Genomic DNA, 7,555 nt, shown 5'->3' with positions numbered 1-7,555 from the left:
AAATCTCCCCATAAATCTTGTTTTTGCCCTACTGCATAAACTAGAAAAATCATTTCACTTACTCAATACTTTGAAAGAAATGTCCATGGCCTTCAGAATTTTTGCTCCAATATCTTGGAGTGCTTCAGTGATGCCACTGCTTCCTAACCACCCAGGCATGGCACAAGTGCTGTGGATGCCATTCCCACCCATGAAACAGCACTAACCTCTCCCTGCTGCTTCCTACCTAAGCACAGGGGAAGGCTGACGATATTTCCTGTTCCCGTAAGTCCAGAATTGTGGCAATGGACAGGGACATCATGGGATGCAGTTTATAGACCGGCGGACTAAATGGCGCCAGTCTATATCCCGACAAGAGAAGCTCGACGGGGTACTTAAGATAGGCGTCGAAATACAGACGCCTATCATAATCCTGATGCCGGAACGCTGAAGGACGACAGCCCGAATGAGATAAGACTAGGGCGTCCGTAGCGTTAGCCGCAGGGGGTGAGGTTTAGGTCTAGAGAGTGTGGCGGGGTTAGTTAGGTTTTTTGGGGGGGTTAGGCCCCCTCAGGGAGGGTTAGGTTTAGGGTGCAGGAAGGGGGGGTTAGGTTTAGGCCCCCCCAGGGAGGGATAGGGTTGGGGGGGATAGGGGAGGCTTAGGGTACTTACCAGCCGGCGTCGGGATCTCCTCCTGTGGGATTTGAACCGGCTACTAAACAGATGCTATACAGGTCCCAATCACATTCCCCAAGCCTACACTGACATTGAGTGACTACTTCGTGCTGCGCCTCCATGTCACTCATTCAGTGCTTTAGGTGCACCATAAATATTGGCCTCCAAGGCAACCAGCTAAGTTCGCCTAGTAGTAGAACCAGCCCCGTAGCCACTAGAATTAGTAGGATGGAAAAACATTCACACCAGTCAGCACCTCTGTCCAATCAGATTCCATGTAACTACTTTCTACACATTTTAAAATCCTCCATGCTGTTATAGGCTAATTCCTTTGTTAAGCAAAATCCAAAATAAAGTTAATGTTTGTCTGAAACAATCCAAAACATTGTCTGATTTTTTATTATTATTGTGACCTCAGATAACTAATGTAAGTGCATCTGGGATACCTGGAAGTAACTTTCTGATTTTGCACCTATTCAATATGCTGTACTGGTGGGCAGGGCCCAACAAGAGGAGTCTTGACCCGAAGTCCATGCCGCACACATAGCTTTGGGTGGTGAGACCATAAGGACTGCCCATAGAATGCAGTAAGAAGCTATTTAACCTGTACTGACATAAAAACTCTGGGCCCTTTTTCAGATTCAGTCTTAAACTTAATCGCAATATGTGATTTTTTTTAAAAATCGTATCTCTGTAACCTATTCACTGATAGTCCCTCCCCTTGTCATACCTGATTGAGATAAAACTGCACTGCAGCTGGAGGCGTGACTTCACGAGGCGATCACACTGGGATTACGCACGCAGACAGGAATCCATCCCAAAGTGAGTGACAGGCCGTGAGTATTGGGGGTGGGGTGATGGGGGAGTAGTTGCAGAAACGCAGGCGTGCCTGTTCATTTGAATGCCACTGCATGGGCGTGCATAAATTAGCCACTACGATTACAGTACTCACTGCTGAGACAGGTCAGACCTGCTGTAATTGTGCGTGACGGGCCGATGTTACCGATGTATACGCGGTACTGCGAGGTATTATGGATTTGAGAAAGTGGTAGTGGGCGTCTCTATGCTGACTGAGTGGTGGCAGGCATTAGCATATTTTTGCAGCTTCATTTCGTGCGATTATGCAGCTGCTATCGCAATTGCGATCCATGCTGATTCAGGCCCATAGTACACAAAATTCAAAAAATCCTGCCACACAATAGAAATATATTGAAGTTAATAGATGGATTATACACCTAATAATTAACCAAGTGGCTGGAAGCATCAGAATGTCTCCTCAAATCAGACGCAAATGTTTTTATTTTTTTTTCAATTTTAAGACCCCTACACACAGAATGATGTAGGCAATGATACGATCTCATTAACGATATCCCTTGAACTCTCCCCGGCACTCCAGGACACGATGTGCAGCAAAAGCTGCATGATGTGACACAAGATATATCAAGCACGATCTAATGATTTGCATATCATTAGATCGTGCTTGATAGCAGACAGATGCTTGCACAGATCAGTGAGATCCGTGATGCAAGTTTCTGTCACAGATGCACGTACGGATCAGTGCGATCCGTGCTACAAGCATCTTTGTAAAATCAATAAGACACAGAGGCAGGGCTGGATCAGCGAGATCCATCCATGCATCTGTGTAAAAAAGATTGAATATATAGTGAAAAAAAAAAAAAAATGGCAGCCCACTCTTGAAAGCACAACCAGCCCCAGGCTTTTCACAGCCGGTCCTGGTCGTGAAAATACAGGCGACAAATGATGTAGGGGTCCCCTGTATTTAACGCATCCAGCACCAGGCTTTTCAGGGCCAGAGCTGGTTGTCAAAATACAGGGGACAAAAGACGTAGGGGTCCACTGTATTTAGCACAACTAGCACTGGGCTCAGCCAAGCCGATCCTAGTTTTGGAAATACAGGGGACAAAGAGTAGGGGTTCCCTGTATTACCCATAACCAGCATAGGCAAAATAATGGGGTGGTCCGGGGCTGCACCGGACCACCCATTAGCCTCTGTGCCATTTTGCTTTTTTTCTAACCTTAATTAATAGCTGGAAGTCAGGTTGGTGTTAACGCGGCTGCATAAGCCCGCACTTGACCGGGAGGACCTAGAAAGACAACAGCACCGCCTCTCCAGTGTTGGCCCAATCAGAATTAGCCTACGGTGATATCATGGAGTCAGTCCGTGCGCGCTCATGTGTTACTGAGAAACGGAGGTGCTGTGTGAGCTGCCCGGAGGAGGAGGAGGACGCCGCGGCCTCATCCACGCTATCGCTGACAGACTGAGCTGACAGTGACAGCCTGTCTGCAGAAGAACAGAAGAGGAGTTTTTTTTTTAAAAAAGCATATACTGCAGGGTCGGCATTTATTATTCTGGCAGCAGCTGAGGGTGCTAATTTTTGGCTGTAACTTCTATTTTTAATTTTCATAAAAAATTTTCTCATGAAACCTATACTTTTTAAATGCACTTTCTTTATTAGTAGATGTAAAAAGTATGTATTTAAGTATATATATACATATATATATATATATATTTATATATATATATATATATTAGAGATGAGCGGGTTCGGATTTACTCGGTTTTACTCGGATTTACTTGGATCTCAAAGCAGCACTTTATTGGCTATCGGCTAGCACGTATTTTGGATAGCCAATAAAATAAGTCCGAACTAATCCGAACTTGCGGTAAAATGGCGATAAGAACCGAGTAAATCCGAACCTGCACATCTCTAATATATATATTTATAGGAAAAAAAAATTGAGAGCACTCAACAGGGCTTCTGTTAAGTCATAGATTTATTCACACTGCGGGCACAAAACGAGTCAACGTTGCGTTCAAACTAGATAACCTTCCTCAGGACTTGTGAACCCAGAGACGCACACTGGGTCGGAGGAATGGGGCTGAGAGACGCACACTGGGTGGGAGGAATGGGGCTGAGAGACGCACACTGGGGCCGGGGGAATGGGGCTGAGAGGCGCACACTGGGGCCGGGGGAATGGGGCTGAGAGACGCACACTGGGGCTGGGGGAATGAGGATGGAGAGTCACAGGTGGGCCTGAGGATTGAGAGACATAGGGGGTCCTGGGGGTGGTGAGATCCAGGGGGTCCTGGTGAGAAACAAGGGGGCCTGGAGATAAAAAGACACAGAGAACCTGGAGAACCACAGAGGGGCCTGGGGATGGAGACATTGAGGGGTCTGGAGTAACACAGGGGAGCCTGGTGAGACACAGAAGTTTGATCAGGGAAATTCACATTTTTCCTGCACAAATCTCCTGTAACTACAGTATATATTCATAAAAAAGGGGAAAAAGGAAAAAGGGGAAAAAGGGGAAAAAGGGGAAAGTATCTGCACTCTGCTGAATTAGTTCTAGACCCCTATATAATCTTGGCTCGATAGTTTATAGAGTAACAGGGGTGCAGCCCTAACCAACTAAGTTAGATCATATAATTAGAAAAGAGAAAAGGAGTTGTTGGTAATGGGCGCAGCAGTAAAGTAAATAATAAAGTAAAATATAACTTTTATTGGTTATAATCTAAAATAAATATTCCCAATTAGAGGGGAAATATACAGTGAAATATAAGGTTTAAAAATTGATATCAAACAAAACACACATATATAGTAAAAAAAGAGAAGGCAGATCCACTGACGTGTTGTTGCGTGAAATATAATTGTAACTAAACAACTATAATGATGGATGAAATCATTGTATATAATTATCAATGATTCTAATTATTTCCTATCCATTCTAGATGCTATGTTCATGAGCGGCCAGATACCCTCTCTATATCCTCAGAGTGTCAGATTCAATCTCACATGTATTGTAATTAACATGTCACAAATAGTAATCCTGTTGGCGCTGTGTTTAGTTGTCAGATATAGCTTTTATGATGTTAATCCTACCTCATAGGTAAGTATTGCACCCAATATAATGAATACGACACACCAATTTATAGGGAAGTTATGTCACTAACATCAGAGCATCACTGCAATATTGCTGTTATATTGTTATTTATACCTCGTGAATAAAAATATCATACCACTGTATCAGGGTGTCAGTATAATGTAATTCACATATTATTAAAAGGAGAAATTCATATCCAAAATCTCCTCCTGATTATGTAAGTTATGAATAAAGACTCCTTATGGTGTTGGTTTATCAGTCAATACACCAGGTTATCACTGTGTCTTTGAACTGAGCTGTTATCAGATGAATAATGATAGTCTCATTCTTACACATTCACGTGGTACATTGAAATATATTAGTTTTATGTAACAAGATATCTGGAAACAGAGAATTGGTTACACCCGCGGTTCCACAGATGGTTGTCTCTAACATGGGTAAAGTATCTTTATTGGATTAATATAATGGCCCTTTAATCAAGATAATAACTTGGTTGTTATGTTAGGCTGGTTGTTCCCAGTCTGCGGTAGTATCAAATAATTCCTGCTGCCAGTTATACTATATGCAGGAGGAGAGTGATTTAGATTCCATGAGTATTACACTATGTATCATACAGCTGCTTAAGGTACACAACAATTCCCAGTGTGACAGTGTCAATTTGTGGGCTCTAATAAATAGAGAGTAGGTAATAAGCTAATTTGCAACAATCTAACTCATTCAGCATATATCAGCTTGTTAGAAATGTAACACAGTTCATGCTGTACGTGTCATTGGTGTTACACTGTGTAAGGTCCAGATGCTCAGGGCACACAACAAATTTTACTATATTAGCGTTAGCTTGTTAGCTCTAATATATACACAGCTAACTATAAATTGATCTGTAACAATATATTTTCCGGCAATATCAGCCTATTGGATTGACCAATCTTTGACTGTACAGAATTTTGCCCGGGTACAATCTGGCATATTCAGTAGTTAATAACAAGGCTGAACCTGTAGATTTTCAAGGCTGAACCTGTTCAGCCTAGAAAAAGCTGCTTACAGTGAAACGCGCGCGTCGCCGTCACTGGCAGCTCCATGTTGTTTGTTTGTTGTTTATAGTAAAAATTATGCTCATACTAAATTGACAAAAGATGTTATGTAGCGGCATGCATGGTGTTATTAACTACTGAATATGCCAGATTGTCCCGGGCAAAATTCTGTACAGTTAACGATATTTTTCTACATAAACAGGCCTCTTCCAGATGTGATCTCCTACATGAATAGTGAATACCGGCTGAAGACACTGCCCAGTGAGGCTCAAATTCCTCAGAGGTTCCCCGTTGCAGAGAAACCACCATATAGTTAAGAAAAGACTTTCAAACTGACTTGGGCCCCAAAAATCCACCTAAGGGTGACACCAAGGTGACAGGAGCCAGGTATTGCACTATAGCATTAAGTGCAGCACTCAGCTCCTAACAGTGAGAGGGAGCCGGCACTGCACAGTGCTCACCCGTACGTCTTCCACACATTAGACAACTGGGGTTCTGGCTGCGAGTCCATTCACCCATCTCAAGGGACCACGCCCCCTGTTCACGAGGCCATGACCCTTTTTTGGCGACATACCGCCCTTCACCAGGTGACATCATGGGGAAGGATGCCACTGGTGTGTTTTTTCCAATATCTGACATGGTGCTAAAACTGGGACCACCCATTACCAGATCTGTAGTTTCATCTATGATAACCAGCACCAATCCATCTCTAGCGGAGGGGGGGGGGGTAATGACACAGCCAGGGGAATCCTTTCACCTGGTCCCCCGGCCAAGTATTACCCCTGACCTCTAGTCAGGACCTCCCAAAAAAGGAATGATGGCTCAGCGGCAGGATTTCACTATAGAAATCCTACTGCTGAGCGCTCATTGGCTGAGAGGCGAGGATTTTGCCTCTCAGCCAATGAGCAGTTTTCACCGTTGATTACCTCTAAAGTAATCTTAAGTTAACCTTAAGCAGCCAATAAGTGCTAAGCACCGGGATTTCTATAGTGAAATCCTGCCGCATCGTCGTGTGTATGCACTTGCTGATGCTGGCACCCCCGCCAGGTTCATCGCAACAAGGTCACTTCATACACACATCATCTAGTGTGTACAGGGCTTTAGTCGCAGTGAGTCTCAAGTCAGACTAAAAAAAGGACACCGATTGTGAAAAGACACACATAAATAATGTAACAATTTTGGAATACTCAGGTAAGTATAGTGTAGTTTTCAGATAAAGGTAAGTATCAGTAGTTTAGGTGTTTCTGGTAAGTAGGGATATGCCCTTTGCTGTCTCTTACCGGATCCAAGCGAATTAATGGTATGACCGATATACAGTAGGTTCCACTATTGTTCCAGAGAGGAAAAGGGTAAATTTTACAAATGAGGATAGAGACTTTCTGCAGCTCAGTAAAGGAGCAGTTTTGCCTGACAGGAAGCTGCAAATTGTCACCATTCAAGGAAAGGAAACATTAGTTTCTTCACACAGGGAAAGTTTCAGGCAAAGTCGTCTGGTTCCATGTGTGACATGAGTATGGGTTCATCAATCATGAGGACACAAAACAAGACATCTTTGTGCATTACGAATATATAGAGATATAGTTCTTGCGCCACTAGAAAAAGTCACCAAATATTCCTCTGTAAAATATAAGGAATAGGTCCGATGATATCAGTCACCAACGTTTCTTGCACAATATTACTGTCTCAAATCTTCTTATGGCCCAGGATAACACTTTAATGAATATTCCAAAGATCATGTAAACGAGAAGAAAATAAAAATTTCTGTATGGTGAAGTACGTTTAGACAAACTTTATTTCCACATCAACATATAAAAACACAATCCAAGGATAGGGTAAAGATTAGCCGTGTACCGTATTATAGGGGTGTAGTCTCCTAGCACCCAAGCAAGCATAAGATGGTAAAACTCCACTACGTCTCCCGGGAATGACTCGTGGACTTGCTTCAGTCTTGGAGATATCCCCCCACG

This window comes from Taudactylus pleione, unplaced genomic scaffold (assembly GCF_031769625.1).
Source record: "Taudactylus pleione unplaced genomic scaffold, aTauple2 ptg000092l, whole genome shotgun sequence".
Taxonomy (NCBI): Eukaryota; Metazoa; Chordata; class Amphibia; order Anura; family Myobatrachidae; genus Taudactylus; species Taudactylus pleione.
This window is presented reverse-complemented; position numbering follows the sequence as displayed.